The following is a 23,479-nucleotide window of genomic DNA, read 5'->3' on the forward strand; positions in this document are numbered from 1 at the left end:
GGATTTCATTAGACACCATCAAATGAATTTATCAGTTGAACTTGTGCAAGATTTTGATGCCTTTCTTGGATTGGAGCAGGATTGTGAGAGTTGCTTACCCTCTGGGATGGGCTGGCAGGGTCATCGTGCCCTTGTGTTCACCAGTCCAGATTCTGCAGAGATAGCAATTGGTCTGGGCATAGTGAGGGGGAAAAGCAGAACGGCCTGGAGCCAGTCAGCTGGGTTCCACTCAGGAAGACCCATGGGGAGCCCAGCATCCTCTGCGGGTGCCCCAGGTATGGCTGGTCTGGGCATAGAGAACCAGCGGCAGCTGAACCTGTTTGGCTGGCTTGAAGGGTGGCATGGGAGCAATTGGTCTGGCAATGTGGGAGTCTGTGGTAATGGCAGCAGCTCTCTCCAATTCTGTCAGTGAGCCCTTAGCACAAGCTGCCTGGGGAGCACGCCGCCCTGTTCACACAGGGTGTGTCCCGCGCAGGCAGCAGGGTGCATAGCAGGCAGCTCTGAATAGTGGCAAGAGTGGTGTTTGCTTGACCTTGGCCATCAGTTGACTGGCTGTATTCTGAGGGTGGAGGAATGCCGGCCAAGGCGGGAGAGAACTTCCCTTGTCGGACTGAGCTGAGTGTCTATTATTCTAACTTGGGCGGAGTTGAATAAAGCGTCGGGCATGGTATTCCCCATGAGTAGCAGTGAATAAGCCCCAGCTGGGCACTGACTGCCCGGGGCACCCCAGCAGTTGGTTCTGGAGACACTTTCTCCTCCTGATGTTTGATGACTTCAGTGCAGTAGTATTTGTGCAGGAGCTTGCACACAAGGCTGACACACAAATGCACACTGGCTTTTAACAGTGTTTTGAGTGCTGACGGACACCAGTGAAACTGCACCCCTCAGGTGTTGCTCACAGGGACCGCACGTCCCACGTTGTCTCCTGAAGTCAGTAGTCACAGCAGCACATCTGCTGCTCAGGGAGCTGAGATTTCCATGGGGAAGGGTGGGAAGGAGGAAAAAAGAGTGGGGGGAGCAAATTTTGCAGGTGAAACCCTGCCTGGTTCTCAGTAGCAGGCCCACCTGAGCATGGGCACAGTGGACCAAGAGCTGAGGCAGCAGCAAGAGGGCATGTTGGCTGGGTTGTGCCTCTTCACCTGTATGAAGTTACAAGCAGCTCCATAAGCAGCAGGAGCTGGGGCCGATTTCGATGTTATTGCTTCACAGATATTGCGGCGCTTTCTTTGTGGGCACAAGTGCCCAGGTAGCTGCCATTGCTGTTTAGGGCTGGTCAGTTGTGCCTGCCTGGCAGCTGGCCTCATAATGCCTTGCAGTGCAGCTGGGGCAACATGGCTGAGGAGGGTAGACGCTGCTTTTTCTCAGGTGGCAGGGGAGTGGGCCTTGCAGCTGAAGATTAATTTAGCCAGGGGAATTTGCCTTTAAGAAATTCCAGACTGGAGGGGTTGAGCAGTCTGTCTAGCCTGGTATGTTATCTCTGGCAGCGGACTGTGCCAGCTGCTGCAGGGTTTCTTGCACCCTTCCCCAAAGGAAGCCATTTTGAAATAGTCTGCCCACAAAGTTCCTTCAACTCCTGTGGGTTAGAGATTAGCTGAAGTCGTGAAGCAGGAAGGTTTGCACCCTTCCAAAATACTTGTGTGCGCTAATCACAGAATCCCAGGGCTGGCAGAGCCCTCAGGAGTCATCAAGTCCAACCCCCTGCCCAAAAGCAGGACCAACCCAACTCAATCATCCCAGCCAGGGCTTGGTCAAACCGCACTTAAACACCTCTAGGGTTGGAGATTCCACCCCCTGCCTAGGGAACCCAGCCCAGTGCTATCCTTTCTGTTCCAATTCTGGAAGCCCGCTTATCGTACCAGCATCCAATTCTGTTTGAGCCTGCCAGTGATTTCTTGGGGCAGGGAGTCCCAGTGTCTGAGAATATTCTCCTTTAACCGCTTTGAATTTGCCACCTTTGTTGAATTCAGTGTCCATTTGTTCTTCCAATTCACTAGAGGCTGTTTTACTGAGATGTGCCCTTACCACATCTCAGCACAACTAGCACCCCACCTCTGCAGTCTCCAACTGGGGGATGTTTCTAAGCCTCCAATAGTCTCATTGCAATCGGAGGTGGAATCTTTGAGCCAAGGAGGACAGAGGCATCTGTTGCATTAGAAATGTAATTCTCACTCCTTGAGGCTCGTGGAGTAAGGAACCCACAAGGCAGACACTCCATTCATCAGTGGCATGGAGCATTTCCAGATGTTTGTCTTCTGGGCATTGTCACAAATCGTGGACCAGGTCCCCATTGTGCTAAGCAATGTACAAACATGGAACAAAAGTGATTTCTGCCCCAGGGAGCTTACGGTCTTGGTGTGGCTGGAGGGGAAGGTGACAGACAGTCCAGGGAGCATGATGGGCAGCGGCCATGGTACGCTCGCTGCCAAGTTTTTGTAGGCATTGTGGCCAAGGGGAGTTAAGGGGCTTCACCAGTGTGCTTGCTGGAAAGTTTAAGAACTGGGCAATAAGGGCTGGCGGCAGAGGCAGGAGGCAGCATCTTAGCAGCAGCTGAGATGATGGGTTCCATGGTGATGGGCCCTGGAGGACTTTGAAAGTTGAGAGAAATGGTTTGGTCCAGTGGAGTGATGCAGAGAGGAGCAACCTCGTCAATGTGAGGAGACAAAATATTTGCAACAGTATTTTGGGTGCGTATAGCTGGGGGCAAGAATGGCTCCTCCTAGCCGAGGGAAGAGGATGCTGCAGTTGTCAAGACATAACTGGGACCGGGGGAGTTGTTACAGGATGGAGAGGAAAGGCCAGATCTTGGATGCTGCGTGGGAAGATTGGTTTACGTATGTCAGGGAATGACTTGCTATTGCCTTACCCTTGGAAATTGTCACGGAGCTGATGTGACTTTCCTCAAGCACTCGGAGTTGCTGGCAGATGTGTGACTAGAACCCAGGGTCCCAGACCCTTACTTGAACTAAAATGTCAGATGAGCTGCAGACTCTTGTTGGCAAAGTTGCTTTGCCATCCACATCCCTCTGCTTTGCAAGCTGTCAGGCGGTCTAGTACCTGCGTCAGATCAAGGGACTTGGAGGCACCCTGTGTCTGTGGCATTGCTGTTCTTAGTGATGACACTTGTCTGTCATTGCAAGAAGGTCCTGAAGGGTAGGAACAGCTTCTGATTGATCTGTGAAACAGGTTGTTAATTTTATCCATGGCTGGTGTCCAGCCAGGGTTCTTGTTGGATGTGGGGGTAATGATAGCATCCTTCAAAAAGGCAATTTCCCAGGACTTCTTTCGAACAAACCCCAGTGTCCGACTCTCAGATGTGCCCACTCTCAGATGTACGGTACGCAGGGGCACCATCTTCAGTGTGACAGCCCTTCTCAGGGGACCACTTGGGGCCTATGCCCCTCTGCTTCCTGGGACTGCACCTCTCAGCCTTCAGCACATCAGTTTCTTGGGGGAGTCCACTTGCTCTGCCCCCGGGGCTTCCACCAGCATTCCTTCGAATCTTTTGCATCCACGTGTGGAATTGTATGTGCATTGAGTCGTGTGAATGTGCACCACCAATAGCCACATTCAGCCTGGCTGCAGGCGCTCTGCTAATGAGCTGAGCAGCATCTGACTCTCCGGAGCGGCCGCACAAGCGCGTTGCTTAGAGGGAACACTGGCCTCTACTCCCAGAAGGATTTTCACAGCCCTGTTCTCTAGCCCCAAGTGACTCTCAGCCAGCACAAAGCAACACAGCACAGGAAATTCTCAGGCCTGTAGACTTGGCCTTCTTCAGCACAGCCCATCCCTGTGGCCTCTGTCTGCTCCCCCTGCCCAGTGCAGAATCCACCTCTTTCCAATATCACTGGCCCCAGCAGCACCGCCTCCATCCTTTGTCCAGGGAAACAGTCTGCTTGGGCCCCTTTATTCTCTGCCTCTGCCCCCCCCCGTGGGAACCAGCTAGTCAAAGTAACCGAGTCCTCCCTCTGCAGTCCATTGCCCTTCCATTGGCCAGAACAGGCTGTGCCCTCCGACCTGGGCCTCGTGGTCACAGTCGTTGGGGTCTCCATTCTCCAAGGCCCTGGCCAGGGACCCAAGTTCAGTGCTGGTCCTTGTAATAGCAAACTCCCTTCCCCTCTCCTCATCAAACCAGTAACAGCGGGGGCACTGATTCCCACCACCTCAGCAGGCAACCCCCACTTGGTCACCAGGTGACAGCTTTCCATATGCAAGTAGCACAGAAACGTTCTGGCTCAGTTGGGATTGAAGGGCCGTCCTCAAGTCAGCATATTTGCTAGTGTTTATCTGGAGCATCATGGCTTTCGAAACCCCACGGTGGAAAGACTCTTGGGTAGGGATGGAAGAGACTAGCCGAGCAGAAGCTTATCGGATAATCAACTAGTGATGTGACTAGTCGCTTCCCCTCCCCCTTGCTGCCTCTATCAGAAAGCGGGGAAAGGAGGGGGTGCGTGCTGCCGCTTTGAAACGCCATGGAGAATATGGGGCCAGAGGGGGACTGGAGTCCCCCACTGGCCCGTGCTCCCCGCAGCGCTTTCGCCTTTGAAGTGTAGCAACAGTCTATCAACTAATCGATGCCAGTTGCATCAACTATTTGATGAGCTGATTAATCTCTAGAGGGAGAGTGTAGTTAATAGAAGATGGGGCCTGCCAGTAAGTGTATTAAAATGATAAATTGTAGGCAGAAGGCAGTAAGAACTTCTCTTCTGGTCTCGTAAGTTGTTACAGCACACAAAGGGACATTCAGTGAGATGAAAGAAGATGGCAAATTGATAAAAGGAATTACAAAAAGTGTAATTAACCTGTGGAACTCCCTGCCACATGAAGGCCTTAAGGCCAGGAACTTGACCAGACTCAACAAGGATTGAACATTTGTATGGATATCAAGAATCTCCAGAATTTAAAACAAAAAAAAAAGTGTTGTTAACCCTTTGATTTAAACCCCGAGGGGTTGCTCTATAAAACAGGGATATGGGGCGTAAAAGAGCATCCCACATCTGCCTACTGCAGAGTTCCTCAGACCCTCTGGTGCTGGCCAGCGTTGGTGACTGGATACTGGACTGCATGAGCCTCCGATGAGAGCCACTCTGCAATTTCTGTTCTTAATATCAGAGAACTGGCAGTGGGGACTCATTGGTTGTCTTGTGCTACTGATGCGTGATCCAGGAGGTTTAGATCACTTAACCGTGCTCTGCCTCCACTTTCCCATCGGAATCAGAGGTAAAACTGAAAAAACAAACAATCTTGCAGCACCTTAGAGACCAACAAACCATATAGATGGTGTCACGGGGGGGGGGGGGGAAGTCCCCAGGCCCGCACCCCCATCCACAGCCAGACGTGACTCTCAGCCAGCAGGTAGCACAGGTTTATTTGTTGACAGGGACACAGTGTAGCACCGACTTGTCACAGGAACCAGGAGCATTCAGCACAATCCATCTGGGGGTTAGGGGGGGCCCCTGCCCAGCTCCCCGGGCCAGCTAGACTCCCTTCTCCCCAAGCCAGCCATAAGAACACAAGAACGGCCGTACTGGGTCAGACCAAAGCTCCATCTAGCCCAGTAGCTTGTCTGCCGACAGTGGCCAGCACCAGGTGCCCCGGAGAGGGTAGACCGAAGACAATGATCAAGCGATTTGTCTCCTGCCATCCCTCTCCAGCCTGACAAACAGAGGCCAGGGACACCATTTTATCCCCTGGCTAATAGCCTTTTATGGACCTAACCTCCATGAAATTATCTAGCTTCTCTTTAAACTCCGTTGTAGTCCAAGCCTTCGCAGCCTCCTCTGGCAAGGAGTTCCACAGGTTGACTACACACTGTGTGAAGAACTTTCTTTTATTAGTTTTAAACCTGCTACCCATTAATTTCATTTGGCGTCCTCTAGTTCTTCTATTATGGGAACTAATAAATAACTTTTCTTTATCCGCCCGCTCCACACCACTCATGATTTTATAGACCTCTAGCATATCCCCCCTCAGTCTCCTCTTCTCTAAACTGAAAAGTCCCAGTCGCTTTAACCTCTCCTCATATGGGACCTGTTCCAAATCCCTAATCATTTTAGTTGCCCTTTTCTGAACCCTTTCTAAGGCCAAAATATCTTTTTTGAGGTGAGACCACCACATCTGTACACAGTGTTCAAGATGTGGGTGTACCATAGTTTTATACAGGGGCAGTAAGATATTCTGGGTCTTATTTTCTATCCCTTTCTTAATAATTCCTAGCATCCTATTTGCCTTTTTGACCGCCGCTGCACACTGTGTGGAAGTTTTCAGAGAACTGTCCACGATAACTCCAAGATCTTTCCTGATTTGTCATAGCCAGATTAGCCCCCATCATACTGTATGTATAGTTGGGGTTATTTTTCCCAATGTGCATTACTTTACACTTATTCGCGTTAAATTTCATTTGCCATTTTGTTGCCCAATCACTCAGTTTGGTGAGATCTTTTTGGAGTTCCTCACAGCCAAAAAAACAACTCACCTCCGCCCCCTCAGCAACTGGTCACAGCCCTCCAGGCAGCTCCGCCTCCTCCTTTGTCCTGCCCAAGGTGTTATCTGACTCACTGGCTGCATTTCCCCTAGTATCAGGTGTCAGGCTGGCCTGGGCCATTCCCTACCTTCCCTCAGGAGTCTTTCTTCTCCCCCCCCCCCCCCAAAAATCCCATCTTCTGTTGGGCACTTCACAGGCAGCATAGCAAAGCAGCCAGAGTGAATACCATCTCCACTACTTCACAGATGGGATCATGAGCGTGTGGGCTGCCCGCGACAGCTCAGGATCCCATCGACATGCTTTGTTAGTCTTTGTAAGGTGGTGCAGGACTGCTCGTCGTTCTGTAAGTTTTTCCAGCTACAGACTAACTCTGCTCCCCCTCGAGAGCTTTTGAATAAGAGGTGTAAGGCTGCCTATGTCTGCGAAGTGCTTTGAGAGTGCTAGATCAAAAGGGCAAGAAAGCATTGCCTATTTTTGGAGTGGCACCAGGCGGGGTATTGAAGGATAATGCAGCTGAAGGATCTGACAGGGATTCTACTTCCTCACTATGGCCAGGCTTTTCTTAGTCTTTAGCCCCTTTTTTAAAATGTCATTTTTAGAAGCTTTCCCTATGGCACAGTCCGTATGGAAAGAGACCAGCCCAAACCATCCTTTTGTCCTTCAGGTAGGAGACAGGGCAATAGAACGTCTTGTCCTTGATAATCCGTAAGCGCGGCCCTGGCTGATAAAAGGAACTTGAAAACTTTGGGTATGTTAGCCAGCACAACTGCCGCCAGCTTGTGTAGGTGGGAGGCCTGTGTGGAACTAGAAGGCATGTGCAGAGTTTAGGTTTGGAGACAGCCATGTTCACGTCTGGCGTTAGCACCAGGTTCCATACTACCTTCCCTATTTCGGCACGGGAGCCAGTGCTGCTCACATTCCTTCCTCTGCAGTCAGTTCGGAGGGTACAGAAGGTAGAATTACTGCAGCTACAAGTGTTTCTGCACCTGGTCTTCCCAGCCCTGAGCATTCTGCGCTGCTGGTGTGTGGTGGTTACAGCTTTATCCTCTGCTGACTCGGCGAATCTGTTCAATCGAAGGCCTTGCAGGTTGTCTTCTAGGGCGACTCTTTGTTTTCATGGGTTATGTGGCGCTAGGCCTGGAGGATCCCACATCCTGGCCAAGGTGCAGCAGTGTTGGCATTGCTGTGTCCGTCTAAGAGCTATAACCCGGCAGCCTGGAGTGGTGGAGGTTCTGCCTTGTGGGTGAAAGATGTAGCTTGGAGCCTGCAAGGATGTTCTGCATCACTTCCAGGTGGAGGCCAGGAGCGCAGGGACCATTGGAGGCTGTAAGTGCTGTCATTAGACAAAGTGTCTCCACGCACAGCTGCGTAGCTTGGCTTTACTCACTCGCTTCGGTTGTAACAGATTTTGTTGGTATCTGCTGCCTGTTTCTGAGGCCTCTGAGCACATATCCCTCGCCCACGTACGCACTGTGTAACGGTGTGTGGGCATGGCTCGTGGAGTCTGTCTAAAGACACATTCTCTGCTGTCCCTTGGCTACATTGGCAACTCACATGGAGCTTTTCAAATCGCCCATCTTGCTGCCTTGCTTAATCCGTGCAGCACAAGGATGCCACGGGAATTGGAAGTTGGGCCACGTTGTTCCTTTGCTGTCCAGGGCTGGAAACCCTGTGTCCCTAACATCCCTACTCTGAAGCAGCCGAAGCTAGAGGCCTGTGAAAAGCAAATGAGAGAGAGTTTTGAAAGCAAGGCAGCCATTAGCAAGCGCCTACCCTGAAATCAAGCTAAATCAGAGGTTGGCAGTGATATTTGATAGGGCGCACGCCAAGGTTTTGGTAAGTGGTCAAGGGCCGCACTTTCCATTGAGGTTGGGTACAGAAGGGAGCTTGTGGTAGGAGTAGGAGGGTATGTGGGGTCTGGGATGGAGGTTGGGTACGGTAAGGAGCTTGTGGTAGGGGCCTGGGAGTAGGAGGGGGTGAGGGGTCTGGGATGGAGGTTGGGTACTGTAAGGAGCTTGTGGTAGGGGCCTGGGAGTAGGAGGCAGTGTGGGGTCTGGGATGGAGGTTGGGTAAGGAGCTTGTGGTAGGGGCCTGGGAGTAGGAGGGGGTGAGGGGTCTGGGATGGAGGTTGGGTACTGTAAGGAGCTTGTGGTAGGGGCCTGGGAGTAGGAGGCGGTGTGGGGTCTGGGATGGAGGTTGGGTAAGGAGCTTGTGGTAGGGGCCTGGGAGTAGGAGGGGGTGAGGGGTCAGGGATGGAGGTTGGGTACAGTAAGGAGCTTGTGGTAGGGGCCTGGGAGTAGGAGGCGGTGTGGGGTCAGGGATGGAGGTTGGGCACGGTAAGGAGCTTGTGGTAGGGGCCTGGGGAGTAGGAGGCGGTGTGGGGTCTGGGATGGAGGTTGGGTACGGTAAGGAGCTTGTGGTAGGGGCCTGGGGAGTAGGAGGGGGTGAGGGGTCAGGGATGGAGGTTGGGTACGGTAAGGAGCTTGTGGTAGGGGCCTGGGGAGTAGGAGGAGGTGAGGGGTCAGGGATGGAGGTTGGATACGGTAAGGAGCTTGTGGTAGGGGCCTGGGGAGTAGGAGGGGGTGAGGGGTCAGGGATGGAGGTTGGGTACGGTAAGGAGCTTGTGGTAGGGGCCTGGGGAGTAGGAGGAGGTGAGGGGTCAGGGATGGAGGTTGGGTACGGTAAGGAGCTTGTGGTAGGGGCCTGGGGAGTAGGAGGGGGTGAGGGGTCAGGGATGGAGGTTGGGTACGGTAAGGAGCTTGTGGTAGGGGCCTGGGGAGTAGGAGGGGGTGAGGGGTCAGGGATGGAGGTTGGGTACGGTAAGGAGCTTGTGGTAGGGGCCTGGGGAGTAGGAGGAGGTGAGGGGTCTGGGATGGAGGTTGGGTACGGTAAGGAGCTTGTGGTTGGGGCCTGGGGAGTAGGAGGAGGTGAGGGGTCAGGGATGGAGGTTGGGTACGGTAAGGAGCTTGTGGTAGGGGCCTGGGGAGTAGGAGGGGGTGAGGGGTCAGGGATGGAGGTTGGGTACGGTAAGGAGCTTGTGGTAGGGGCCTGGGGAGTAGGAGGGGGTGAGGGGTCAGGGATGGAGGTTGGGTACTGTAAGGAGCTTGTGGTAGGGGCCTGGGGAGTAGGAGGAGGTGAGGGGTCAGGGATGGAGGTTGGGTACGGTAAGGAGCTTGTGGTAGGGGCCTGGGGAGTAGGAGGGGGTGAGGGGTCAGGGATGGAGGTTGGGTACGGTAAGGAGCTTGTGGTAGGGGCCTGGGGAGTAGGAGGGGGTGAGGGGTCAGGGATGGAGGTTGGGTACGGTAAGGAGCTTGTGGTAGGGGCCTGGGGAGTAGGAGGGGGTGAGGGGTCTGGGATGGAGGTTGGGTACGGTAAGGAGCTTGTGGTAGGGGCCTGGGGAGTAGGAGGGGGTGAGGGGTCAGGGATGGAGGTTGGGTACGGTAAGGAGCTTGTGGTAGGGGCCTGGGGAGTAGGAGGAGGTGAGGGGTCTGGGATGGAGGTTGGGTACGGTAAGGAGCTTGTGGTTGGGGCCTGGGGAGTAGGAGGAGGTGAGGGGTCAGGGATGGAGGTTGGGTACGGTAAGGAGCTTGTGGTAGGGGCCTGGGGAGTAGGAGGGGGTGAGGGGTCAGGGATGGAGGTTGGGTACGGTAAGGAGCTTGTGGTAGGGGCCTGGGGAGTAGGAGGGGGTGAGGGGTCAGGGATGGAGGTTGGGTACTGTAAGGAGCTTGTGGTAGGGGCCTGGGGAGTAGGAGGAGGTGAGGGGTCAGGGATGGAGGTTGGGTACGGTAAGGAGCTTGTGGTAGGGGCCTGGGGAGTAGGAGGGGGTGAGGGGTCAGGGATGGAGGTTGGGTACTGTAAGGAGCTTGTGGTAGGGGCCTGGGGAGTAGGAGGGGGTGAGGGGTCAGGGATGGAGGTTGGGTACGGTAAGGAGCTTGTGGTAGGGGCCTGGGGAGTAGGAGGGGGTGAGGGGTCTGGGATGGAGGTTGGGTACGGTAAGGAGCTTGTGGTAGGGGCCTGGGGAGTAGGAGGAGGTGAGGGGTCAGGGATGGAGGTTGGGTACGGTAAGGAGCTTGTGGTAGGGGCCTGGGGAGTAGGAGGGGGTGAGGGGTCAGGGATGGAGGTTGGGTACGGTAAGGAGCTTGTGGTAGGGGCCTGGGGAGTAGGAGGGGGTGAGGGGTCAGGGATGGAGGTTGGGTACGGTAAGGAGCTTGTGGTAGGGGCCTGGGGAGTAGGAGGGGGTGAGGGGTCTGGGATGGAGGTTGGGTACGGTAAGGAGCTTGTGGTAGGGGCCTGGGGAGTAGGAGGAGGTGAGGGGTCAGGGATGGAGGTTGGGTACGGTAAGGAGCTTGTGGTAGGGGCCTGGGGAGTAGGAGGGGGTGAGGGGTCAGGGATGGAGGTTGGGTACGGTAAGGAGCTTGTGGTAGGGGCCTGGGGAGTAGGAGGGGGTGAGGGGTCAGGGATGGAGGTTGGGTACGGTAAGGAGCTTGTGGTAGGGGCCTGGGGAGTAGGAGGGGGTGAGGGGTCAGGGATGGAGGTTGGGTACGGTAAGGAGCTTGTGGTAGGGGCCTGGGGAGTAGGAGGGGGTGAGGGGTCTGGGATGGAGGTTGGGTACGGTAAGGAGCTTGTGGTAGGGGCCTGGGGAGTAGGAGGAGGTGAGGGGTCAGGGATGGAGGTTGGGTACGGTAAGGAGCTTGTGGTAGGGGCCTGGGGAGTAGGAGGGGGTGAGGGGTCAGGGATGGAGGTTGGGTACGGTAAGGAGCTTGTGGTAGGGGCCTGGGGAGTAGGAGGGGGTGAGGGGTCAGGGATGGAGGTTGGGTACGGTAAGGAGCTTGTGGTAGGGGCCTGGGGAGTAGGAGGAGGTGAGGGGTCAGGGATGGAGGTTGGGTACGGTAAGGAGCTTGTGGTAGGGGCCTGGGGAGTAGGAGGGGGTGAGGGGTCAGGGATGGAGGTTGGGTACGGTAAGGAGCTTGTGGTAGGGGCCTGGGGAGTAGGAGGGGGTGAGGGGTCAGGGATGGAGGTTGGGTACGGTAAGGAGCTTGTGGTAGGGGCCTGGGGAGTAGGAGGAGGTGAGGGGTCTGGGATGGAGGTTGGGTATGGTAAGGAGCTTGTGGTAGGGGCCTGGGAGTAGGAGGGGGTGAGGGGTCTGGGATGGAGGTTGGGTACGGTAAGGAGCTTGTGGTAGGGGCCTGGGAGTAGGAGGTGGTGAGGGGTCAGGGATGGAGGTTGGGTACGGTAAGGAGCTTGTGGTAGGGGCCTGGGGAGTAGGAGGCGGTGTGGGGTCAGGGATGGAGGTTGGGTACGGTAAGGAGCTTGTGGTAGGGGCCTGGGAGTAGGAGGGGGTGAGGGGTCAGGGATGGAGGTTGGGTACGGTAAGGAGCTTGTGGTAGGGGCCTGGGAGTAGGAGGGGGTGAGGGGTCAGGGATGGAGGTTGGGTACGGTAAGGAGCTTGTGGTAGGGGCCTGGGAGTAGGAGGCGGTGTGGGGTCTGGGATGGAGGTTGGGTATGGTAGGCAGCATTTCTTATACACGCTGTACCCCCACGCGCATTAGAGTGAACTCCTCTATAGGTCAACGGCAGCTGAATCCAGAAATTAAGAGTTTGCCTACAGAGGGATAAACCTGCGGCTGGCCCGGGTCACCTGATTCAGGCAGGCTCATGGGGTTTGGGCTTCATGGCTGAAAAATTGCTGTGTAGATATTCAGGCTGGAGCTGGAACCTGAGCTCAGGCCCTGCAGCAGGAGAGGGTCCCAGAGAACAGACTCAAGCCTGAGCCTGAATATCTACACAGCAGTTTTTAGCCCTGCGGCCCGGATCCCTGACACTGAGTTGGCCCATCGAGGCCGTGTTTGCGGGGCTGTTATCCCAAGAGGATGGGGGTGCAGAGCTGGGGGTCCGTGAGGCAGAGATGTTGCAGATGGCAGGAGATGCAGAGGTGAAGGCTCTTGCACTCATTGCTGAGCAACTGGGGAGAGGCTGATTCTAAGTGAGGGTTGTCACAGACCTCCCCCCTCCATGCTTTATGAAAACTGGCTTATGAATATGTATAACTCAGAAGCTTTATGCAAAACGGGTGATGTAACACGTCATTTTAACAGTTGTAATCCCCTGCAGGTGTGTTCTATTTGTGCGCATGCATCTTGCTTGTATGAGATGTTAGAGATATTAAGTGGGAATCTGTTTTATTAGGCCATGTATTCTAGAAAAGGCCACTACTGGTACTTGAGGAATGTGATGGCTCGGTGACCAGTGGTTTTGTTTTTCCTGATGTGTCCTACAAAGACATGAGACCAGGCCACCTTTGGGTCTAGTTCTTTTCCATTCAAGGTGAGAGAAATTTGAACTGAGCACAAATGATTCCGGCCTTGGGTCAAAGGGATGTAAATGGGGGAAATGAAACACTTGAGGTAGTCTCCAGACGTCAGGAAACCCCTGCTTACTACCTAAGGGGCCTCTGGAAATATCTCCGACTGACTAGGGGGAAGGGTCAGGCCCACACGAAGAGGCTGCCTGTCTTGTGAAAGGGATGATTAGAACAACTGTTAGGGTAAGAATTTTCATGTAACAAGTTTCTTAGTGTAGCAGAAGTAGCTGGCGTGGGGTTCTCTTGTTTATTTTGGCTTAGTAGCTTACTTTGATCTGTCTGTTCTCACTCCCAATCACTTAAATCCTACTTTTTGTGCTTAATAAAAACACTTACCAAGCCCAGTATAAACAATTCTTACCTGGGAGAGAGCAGCCACTGTGCGTTTCGTTTGTTGGTAAAGAGGGGGAACTTTTCCGCTTTCTCAGAGTAAAAGTTCTTCACAAAGTAAAATGGATTTATTTGGGGGCTGGGTTCTTAGGAGCTGTCTGTGGCTCTAAAGCTGAGCCCTCTGGGAGCAGTGTCTGGGTTGCTCTGTTGAGGTGGTAACTCCGACTCTGTACCTTGGCTGGGGTAGACCAGAGATTCTGGCCCAGCAGAACAGGGTGGTGGGGAGCCCCGGAGGGCAGGTAGGGAGGCCCAGGGGGACTTCTGTGATCAGCCCATCACAGGAGTGGGATGAGGGGAGTGGAGAAAGAGGCGTGGGAATAAGTCTGTGAGGTCCTGGCAACAGCACTGTGTGTGCTTGTGGCAGTCAAGGGAGCTGGAGCATGAGGCTTTTATGGAGACGGGACTTGCAGTAACTGGGGGGCACTGGGAATCCGGTTTCCGCACCTTGGTGGGTATGTGAATTTGTTCCTGTGTTCAGAAGTTACTGACGGGAGGTGGAGAACAAGGATAAGGGCCTTCTGCACGTCCTGGCTTCACTTGCAGGTGTCTGAGTGACGTGAAACGAAATTTGTACTGAAGCCTTGGAAGCGAACAGATCTGGGGAGGGTGGGGGGGCAGCATGCCCAGCCTAGGGCGCACACGGTCCGGCAAGATGCTGCCGTGTCTCTGGAGAATGGAGCTCAGCACCCCCGCAAAGAAAGGTGACTTGTGGTGAGCTGACGCAAAGGAAATGGGCAGTTGGGAAGAGAGAGGGGCTCCAAACTGCTGAGGAAGTTTCTCCTGGCTGTTAAAAGTATTTACTACTAGCAAACTTACCCAGAGCTGCCTCCGTTCTTCAGGGCAGGGCCTTGGGGCTGGTACAGGAGTGAGGTTTGGGGTTGAGAACGGGCTCAGGCAGGGCCAGATTATCCATTAGGCACAACAGGCACAGTGCTTAGGGCCTACAAAAAAATGAATAATTGACTCAAAAATAAGAAACGAAAACTCCAAAATAAGACTTAACAATTTGCTCTTTTTAGTCCACAAACATACGTGTGCAGAGTCGTACCTGATGATTCGAAGCACCCTCCCTCTGTGTGCAGTGCTTTGGGTTAGCCACCGTGATTCTTTGGGGTTCAGCCTAACCCCACAAGGGGTAGTGTCACTGCCTGCTCTGAAACTCTGGGTTCCTTAAATGCCATGCTGCTGGGGTTCCCAGCGCTGACACTGGCAGCCGGCCGACTAGCAGGCAGGTCACACCCTGTCTTCCACTGCCTCGTTATTTTTTGCAACATCCTCACAGTCCCAGATTTCTTCAGAACTGTCCGCCATGTCGCATCCAGCCCTCTTTAGCTTCTGCAAGTGGTCAATTCGCAGCTCCTTTAGACTGCGGGCACTGCAGCTATTCATATGATCTGGGTTGACAAACGCTCCGCTTCAAAGCACTGCCATGGCTTCCTTCAGCTGGCTGCAAACGGGCCTTTCTTTGCGGCCGGTCACACCTGCCTCCTCGTTTGAGAATGAAGTAACACGAGGCGCTCAGTGTGCCACCTTCACGAGTGAACACTGACGTGGGCGACATTAGGCGTGTGGGCGATAGGGCATTTCTGCCGTGTGCACGTGCAGTCTAGTTTAAAGGCCTGTGATTGAGAGCGTGCCTAAGGCCTGCCGCCAGGGGCCTATTTTCCCCAGCCTGCCTGTTCTCTCACCGCCTCAGGGACCAGCCCGGCCTGCTGGGACCCTTTTTCTCCTCCGCCAGGCCTGTGCTAGTCTGCCAGGGGCCTTTGGGGGGGAGGGTTTGAGGCTGGGGTCCACTTACTTGGTGTGCTGGCAAGATGGCGGAGTCCCAGCCTGCTGGCCATTGCCTTCCTAGAGAGAGAGGGAGGGGGAGACTTTCTCCATTAACTTTCTTGTAGGACTTCATTGGGGGAGGGAGTGATGGGGCGCCCTTTCTGGTCTCCTCCTCCTTGGGGGGGTGGGTCGGGTCTGTTAACTCCTGAGTGTTGGTTCTAAACTCTGAAACAGAACAATGCTGGTGTCGGTAAATCTTGCTCACCTGCAGAGAGGCTTGTTGGAGACAGTTACAGTCTCTATCCAGTCTGGAACAAAACGTGTTTTATAGCTCTCTTGTTTTCCCTTAGGGGGATCTGCCACCATTTGAGGATTTTTTGGTGAGAGTTCCTTTAGGGAAGTGAAATGGAGAATCCACTTGTTCAGAAATGCTGGGAGTGATTTACTAGGAACTGCTGTTGAGGAAGCAGGAGAAAATTCTGAATCATCTGGTTTGTTACCTTTTGGTGAAGATGTGTTGTAAAGCCACTGGTATCTTAGCCTTCAGGTGTGACCCTGCAACAAAGTGTAGTGTTTAATGCACTGGAATTCTAGGAGTCAGTGTCTCTTTACATATCTGTCCATGAAAGGAATCCAATTATCGGCCAGCTTTTTCACTGCCAAACTCTCCAATGACTTCCTCTGATAGTCACCAGTGTAAAACTAGGAGTGTAAAAGTATGCTTTTGGTTTGGTGTTTACTGCCAGATTACTAATATGAAGGTTTACCTTCAGCAGTGTGTGCTTCTGCTTCGCTGCCAAAGCTGAAACACATTGGAAGTGTTGCTAGTTTATCTACTTGGGTTACTTGGATGCAAAACGCTTCCCCATTTGTGTAAGCTTCGTGACTGTCAGACCTCCAGATTTACTTGAATATTAAAGAATAATTGTATTCCTCCTAAGTTAGGTGAAAAAATACTTTGCTACTCCCACTGTGCCTTCTTCCCTGCAGTTAAGGAAGAGGGGAGGTTATTTTGGGAATTCATATAAATCCTAACAAAGTGGCAGTCCGTCTCCCCCCCCCCCCCCAGCCAACCCCCCCAGCCTACCCCCGTCCTGTGCATGTGTTTGCAACTGACCGAACACCACCGAAGGGCTTCAATCAGTAAAATCTCTGAAGCCCAATTTAATTTTTTATTGAATCTGGCTCAAAGTGCATGTTGATTTACCAAGCCAGTCCCGTCCCGTCAAGGGGATTACAGTGTTACAGTACCTGCTTATGGGGATTGTGGAGTTGGTTTCTCATTCTAGCAAAGGGGCGACTTGCAAAGGATCAGCAGCCTTTGCGGACTCTGCCCTGGATGGGCTGTGGCAGTAGTCAGGGTGCTGTTCAGAGCAGGCTAACTCGGGCTTTCCTTCTTCAGCAAGTGGGCTGCTTTATGCAGATCATAGTCAGCACAAGCAGTTTCCTTCTGTGACCCAAAGCGAAAAGCCCCCTTCTGGTGGGGAAGTGTCAGGGAGCCAGGCAACAGAATTTCTGCCTCCCGCTTGTCAAAACGGAAACCCTTATTCTACTTCAAGGGCCTGTGCACTCACTGATGGGAGCCAGCTCCTGCTCTGCATCGGCTGCTTAGGAAAGACTTGCATCTTTTGGATTCCAGAGGTAGCCTCTCGCGGTTCAGCACCACTCCGCCTCTTCTAAAATGGCACCTGTCAGAAAGATGCCGATGGATCCTGCTCCTGTGTTGCGTTACCCGTGGGGGCGGTGTCTTCTCTAGGACCAGCTCCCCCGGTGAGACGCAGGCTTTGCGCCGTTCCCTCGGCTCTGGGCAAGGGCCTCGGTGCCACAAGCCAATGCCATGGGGACCAGATTCTCTAGGGTAAGTGACCCTTCTCAGAGGGGTCAGCAGCCGTGCCTCCCAGTTGATCATGATCGCTGGTGACTGCCACTAAGGCAGGTTCCCTGCTTCCACCAGCCCCTTCCTTGGAGCAGCCAGTGCAGCCCGGGTGTGTGGGGGAGATGGCAGGGGACAGGAGTCTCTGTGCACTACTTCTGCCTACAGAGCACCGCCCCTCACAGCACCTGCTGGAACTGTGGCCAAGGGGCGCTGAAAGCAGTGTGCTGAGCTACATGCCCCCTGCCTCCCACTCCAGGGGCCACGGGAGCATTGGCCCCTTCCCAGGAACAGTGTGGGGCTGGCACAGACGAGGAGCCTGCCTCAGCTTCGCTGTGCTGCTGGTGGGGAGCCACTGATGGTACGTGCCACCTGGTGGGAGGTCGCACACCAACCCCCAGCCCCCTCCCAGAGCCAGCATGCCAAACCCTGGCCCTGACCCCCTCTGAGACACACCCCAAACGCCCTCCTTCACACCAAGCCCAGACCCCTCTCCCAGAGTCAGTACCTGAGCCTCCTGCAGGCCAACCATGGCCCCCCGTGCTTTATGCAAATTGGCATAAAGATTTGATGCTTGAAGATGAAGATTTGTGGCATGGAGATGAAGATGCTTTATGCAAATCAGATCTTGTGACAAGTCACTTTAAAGCAGTGGTTCCCAAACTTTTTGGCATTACGCCCCCCTTTTGATTTTTTGAAAAACCCTCAGCGCCCGCCCCCCCCCCCCAGCAGCAAAAAAAAAAAAAAAAAGGAACTGAACAGGGCAGCAAAAGTTGATGGGGGGAAGGCTGGGTCGCTTTGTGCCCCCCCGGAATTTCTTCACGCCCCCCAGTTTGGGAACTCATGCTTTAAAGGTTATAATCCTCTGAATCTGTATACCTTGCTTGTGTGCGTGTATCATTCTTGTATGTGGCGTTAGAAATACTCAATGGAATCCTGTTCTGTCAGTCCATGTATTCTAGTAAAAGCCATTCATTAATGATACTTTAGGAATTTGATGGCTCGGTGATCAAGTCGTCAGCCTGTACAGAGTTCCATTTTTCCTGTGAGTACAGACTGTAGTTGGGCCCACAAAGACATGAGGCCAGGCCACCTGCTGATGGAACCCGTTTTGGGTCTGATACTTTTTCACACAAGGTGAGGCGTTTGAACTGAGCACAGGTAGTATCCACCGTGGGCAAAAGGAATATGGGGGGAGGGGGATAAAACAATAGGAGCAGTTGCCAGATGCCAGGAGATCCCCACTTACTATCTAAGGTGCCTGCTGCAAATATCTCAGACCAAACAGGGGAAGGATTGGGCCTCGCTTCTGGTAATCCCAACTCTGGGCCTTGGTTGAGAGAGTTTCTGGCCCAGCAGGACAGGGTGGTGGGTAGTCGCAGAGGGCAGGAAGGCAGACATCAGTGACTTGATCAGCACACTAGGTGACAATCCCAGTGGACCCAACATAGTGAAAGTGAGAGGGAGGGGGGGGGATGAGTGAGCGGGATGGGACAGGATAGATCTTGAGTTGTCTTGGAATGGAGAAATTGGTCTTGGGTATACAAAGGTTGGATAGCACTGCATTAGTGGGTATTCACTAAAGGTTGGTTACTAGTGACTGTTGCATTTATGCCACCCGCCGTCCCTCTGTCTTGGAGTTCTTTGTGCGTGTTACCATTCTGCCGATATGGGAGAAGGAACAGAAGCAGTGTTCGCTCCAGTTCTGTCTTTGTGCAGAATGAATTTTGCGACGTATGACACACCACATCCATATTGGTGCACATTGCAACATGCATTCTGCACATGGCTGGTGTGTGGCAGGGGTGGGCTGAGGGGTTAAGAGTGTGGGAGGGGCTCAGGCCCTGGGCAGAGGGTTGGGGCGCAGCAGGGGGTGATGGCTCTGGCTGGGACTGCGGGCTTTGGGGGCTCAGGTCTGGAGTGAGAGCTGAGAAGGGAGTGCCCCAGATGGGGATATGAGCTCTAGGATGGGGCTGGGCTGAGGGGTGCAGGCTGCCTTAGGGGGCGAGAACAATCCCCAGCCCTCTCTCCACAAAAGCTTGAGGCCAGGTGAACCGAGCCTCTGCATGGCACAGCAGCTCCCGTGGGGTCTGGCCAGGGAGGTCCGTCACTCCATGGCCCTGGCATGTCGGGCTGGGGGCTGGGCAAGAGGAACCTGGCAGCAGCAGCTCTGTGCTGGGGCCGGCAAGGAGAATCGTCTCTCCCCACCGTAGCCCTGAGCTCCCGCAGCAGCTCAGCTTAAAGGGAGCTTAAAACTGAAGCTGCTGTTTTATGGTTTGTATTCCCATGGTGTCCAATCAGTTCTGAAGTAGCCACTCTAGCTCCAGCCAACTCGCCACACTCAACCAGCCAAATAGCCACCGTTGTTTAGCGTGTTTGACAGCACGGCCCTGGCACCTCGGCTCTCCGGTCAGGGCCCTGTTGGGCCAAGCAAAGCCTTTCCTTGCTCCCAAGAGTTTACCGTCTCAGCGGGAGAAGTGACAGCAGATGGATGCAGAAGAATAAAGGAAGAGCCAGTATGGCCAACATGGCAAGCTGTGCTCTTATCACCCAGCAGCCTAATTGTCAGTGTTTTTGTCCGACTCGCAGTAAAGGGGAATTGAAGAGTGTTTTGAGGAGCACAACCAATTAACTCTGCAGAAGTTCCCCGGGGAGCTTGTCTTGGGTGCAAGGCGCAGCATGGGAGAGAGCACACAGATGCTTGTTGAGGAATGTCACCAGTGGGTGACATGCGCTTGCATGGGGGGCAGGAGTTAACCTGCTGATATTCGGACAAGGTGGTAGGTGGGGAAAGGTCATGAAGGGCCTTGGAAGTGAAACTGAGTAGACAATTTGATAGGCTAAAGGCAGAGCCAGTGAAGAGGGTGACATGGGCAGAGTGACAGGCCTTGAAAATGCTCTTTGCAGCAGGGTACTGCAGGGGCATCGGTGGGGCAAGACGGTGTTTGTCAAGGCCAGGAAAGAAGCACGTTGCCACCGTTGAGGTGTGAGATGGCCAGCACGTGGATGAGCGTTTGAGCTGTGTGGATGGCTAGGGAAAGCTGTATCTTGGGAATGTTATGCAGAAAGATTTAGGTGCAACCTGGATGTGAGACCCTAGCGAGAGCTCAGAGTCAAAGATGGCACTTGAGTCAGGGGCCTGAGCAATAGGCAAGAAATGAGGTGTGGGTGGAGATGAGAGCTCTGTCCTGGCCGGGGTGGTCTTGAGCTGGTGGTGAGACATCCATGAGGAGGGGCCAGAGAGAGGCTGAGGTTTCTGTGGGCCAGATGGGTCTGGAGTAGAGGTGGACCCATCTGTATAGAGATGGTTGTTGAGTTCGTGTTCATGGATTAGATGAGCTAGAGGGGGAAGAGGAGAAAAGAAGTGCACCTGAGAAGTGGGCAGGAGTGCCCGCGCTGGAGGACTCCCAGTGCGATGTGATCTCCTAGCTCAAGCGTGCCACCGGGCTCTCAGCAGACACGGCTTTTCTGAACAAGCTTGCAGCTCCACACTGGCAATGCTGAATCCAGTCCGTGTGAATGCCCAGAGGCCGCTCTGGAAGGACATTCAGAGTAGGAAGAACTTCAGGGGGTAGCCGAGTTAGTCTGTTACAGGAAACAAACAAATGGTCTCCTAGCACTTTATAGACTATCGAGTTTTCATATCCCCGACTCGTAACTCCGGTCATCTGAAGAAGTGGGCTGTGTCCACGAAAGCTCATGATACCAGCTACATGTTCTGTTCGTCTATAAAGTGCTACCAGACCATCATTGTTTTTAGAGTAGGAAGAGTTACTCTCCTTCGCCAATCCAGGGGCCCCAGGCCAAGCAAGCATCACTGGGGAGCTGAACTTGTCTGGCAACTTTCACAAACCATCTTTTATTTTTTGCTTAAAAGGCGTATGCCCTTCAGAAAGGACAGGCCCAGAATGGGAGATGATGGTGGTTAGAATAATGCTGGTGTATGTAACGTGTCGTGCTCATACAATCACTGGACAATGGAGACACCTCAGGTGCAGACAGATTAAATCCCTTCCCCAAAAAAATAAGCATGGAGAAGTACTGAAACAGAGTGAAACTACGTCTGTGCAAATGATCGGCTTGTTGCCCTTCTGCAGGCCGGGACAAGACCATTGTGTCTTCAGGAGGCCTAAATCTCCTTTATGCACTTGGATATTGTTTTATTTTTCTGCTTGCCAGCAAATGTTATAGCTGCACTTGTCTTGGTGCCAGGTCACGCGACATGAAAGACGTTTGTGTCTGAAGTAGCGCAAGGTGTTTGAGTACCGAGACCTGATTCAGTAAAGTCGCATTGGATTGCTTATCATTTCAGGGAGCATCTACTTTCCTAAGGCTTTTGTTTTTCATAGGCAAGATGCTAGCCTTCTGTTCAGGAAGAAAATCTGCATGGTGCCTTTCCTCCTGGGTGGGTTATACCAAGCCCAGTGAGGCTTGGTATGAAACATCATGCATTCGGAAGCAAGTAGGTAGGACTGCCAGTCAGTGACACTGAGCGCGAAGCCAGTCTGGAGGAAATGTTGTTGTTCTTGCCCACTGTATCCTGTGTCAGCCTTTGCCAAAAATATAGGCCTCTTCCTCTGCCGCACCCTCCTCCTTGTGACTCCCAACAGCACAAAGACTAGGAAGGCTATGCTGAGGGCCTTCCATGTGGCCCTGACTGCAGCTGTGCAAAACTGGGTGTGATGAGCTTGTGTCTCTCTGAAGTGACCCCGAGTTGAATCGGGGATCTGCATTTCACACCTCTCCCAGAGCACTGACCCTGCTTGTCTGTGCCTGCCTTTCTGTCACTGGTTGCCGTAGATGTCAGTGCTCCTGCAGCAAGGCCTAGTTCCAGACTGGGAAGACCTCTAGCCGGCACTCACATGCGGTGAGACGCCCTAGTCGAGATCAGAGCTGCCGGAGCAGGCTGGCTGGGCTTGTACATCGCAGTGCATGTTTCCACATTTCCCTTGTCCTGCTCGGTCAGAACGCTGCTGCTGTGGCATGGCACTTCTGCACCCCTACGGAGGCATTGTCTTGGCGCCCTGGTCTAGTTCAGCTGGTATTGGGGTTCTGCTGGAAAGACGTGTAATTGAGGAATGGGTACAGGAGTCAATACAGCTTGTTCCTGGGAGAAATTCAGCCTTTGAGACTTCAGCCCATGAGTGACTGACTTGAAAACCATACTTGTAGAATCACAGAGCACTAGAACTGGAAGGGCCTTGAGGGCATCAAGTCCAGTCCCTTGCCCTCATGGCAGGACCAAGCACCGTCTTGATCATCCTTGACAGGTGTCTGTCCCGCTCTTAAGTATCTCCAGTGATGGAGATTCCACAACCCCCCTAGGCAACTTATTCCAGTGTTTCACCACCCTGACAGGCAGGAAGTTTTTCCTAATGTCCAACCTAAACCTCACTTGCTGCAGTTTAAGCCCATTGCTTCTTGTCCAGAAGCCAAGGAGAACAATTTTTCTCCCTCCTCCTTATGACACCCTTTTAGATACTTGAAAACTGCTGTCATGCCCCCGCTGTCTTCTCTTTTCCAAACTAAACAAGCCCAGTTCTTTCTGTCTTCCCTCAGAGCTCATGTTCTCTAGACCTTTAATCATTCTTGTTGCTCTTCTCTGGACCTTCTCCAATTTCTCCACATCTTTCTTGCAAAGTGGTGCCCAGAACTGGACAACTGAGGCCTAGTCAACGCAGAGTAGAGCAAAAGAATGACTCCTCGTGTCTTGCTCACCACACTCCTGTTAAGCTTAGAATCAGTTGTGCCAAGGGCACCATTTGGGAGGTGGGGAGCTACAGCCATATGTACCAGGACATTGCTTGCTCCTTTTCCCATTTCCCTGGCTATAGGGAGTGAGGGGAAAGTACTGAGCTTGCATGCATTCCTCTTGAGGGGTGGGGGTGGGCAGAAGAATAATTCATGCAAGCTGTGTACTTTCCCTAACTCCCTGATGGTGGGCAGGGGGATGGGAAGAAGAGCACACGGCATCTCAGTTCGCACAGCCCTCCCAAAACGGTGTCCTGGCGTCAGTGTGTGTGTGTGTGTCTCTCTCACTTTTTTAAGGTGGGAGATTGTACATGTGAGCTTGATGCACGTGGCCATGTTTCAGTGCTCAGGGTAGAAAAACTAGTTTGATTTTGAAAAAGCGAAAACAGGGACGAGATTAGTTTACTGTGGCTTAAAGCAGCAGTGTTAGATGATAATAGAGGTAGCCATGTTAGTCTGATCTTGCTAAAACAAAAGGAAAAACTATGTAGCACTTTAAAGACTAACAAGATGGTTTAATAGATGGGTAAGTCTAGACTGGCCTCTTCCTAGCTGTGCCAGGTGACGCAAAGTGGGTGGCACGTAGCAAGATGCAGTTGTTAAGGACAGTACTTGAGCAGGCAAGCCAGAGTTTGGAGTTAATTTCCCCACTCACAAATAGGATTGTCTTCGTCCCCATTTCTAGAGGAGCCGTGTGACACGCAGGGACACGCAGCCCCCACCAACCCTCATTTAACTGGTTACGCGGTTAAACATGCCATTGAACTGGTTAACTGATTAAACGGGATTTTACGTTACAGAGAATAGGGACGCAGCTCACACTGACTCTTACTTTCCCATGGGACTGGCAAGT

The 23,479-nt window shown here is 53.2% G+C and overlaps 1 protein-coding gene and 1 long non-coding RNA gene across 4 annotated transcripts in view; one reads left to right on the plus strand and one right to left on the minus strand.

The window, feature by feature from the left end:
* Positions 1 to 23,479, plus strand: part of GATAD2B (GATA zinc finger domain containing 2B) — an 84,786-nt gene that overhangs the window by 29,326 nt on the left and 31,981 nt on the right. The gene's annotated exons all lie outside the window — the stretch shown is intronic.
* Positions 7,719 to 15,167, minus strand: LOC142819519 (uncharacterized). The gene is made up of 3 exons (XR_012897442.1): positions 15,031 to 15,167; positions 14,049 to 14,173; positions 7,719 to 8,195 (listed from the first exon to the last, which is right to left on the minus strand). It is a non-coding gene; the product is annotated as an uncharacterized LOC142819519 (long non-coding RNA).

This window comes from Pelodiscus sinensis, chromosome 24, assembly GCF_049634645.1.
Source record: "Pelodiscus sinensis isolate JC-2024 chromosome 24, ASM4963464v1, whole genome shotgun sequence".
NCBI lineage: Eukaryota > Metazoa > Chordata > Testudines > Trionychidae > Pelodiscus > Pelodiscus sinensis.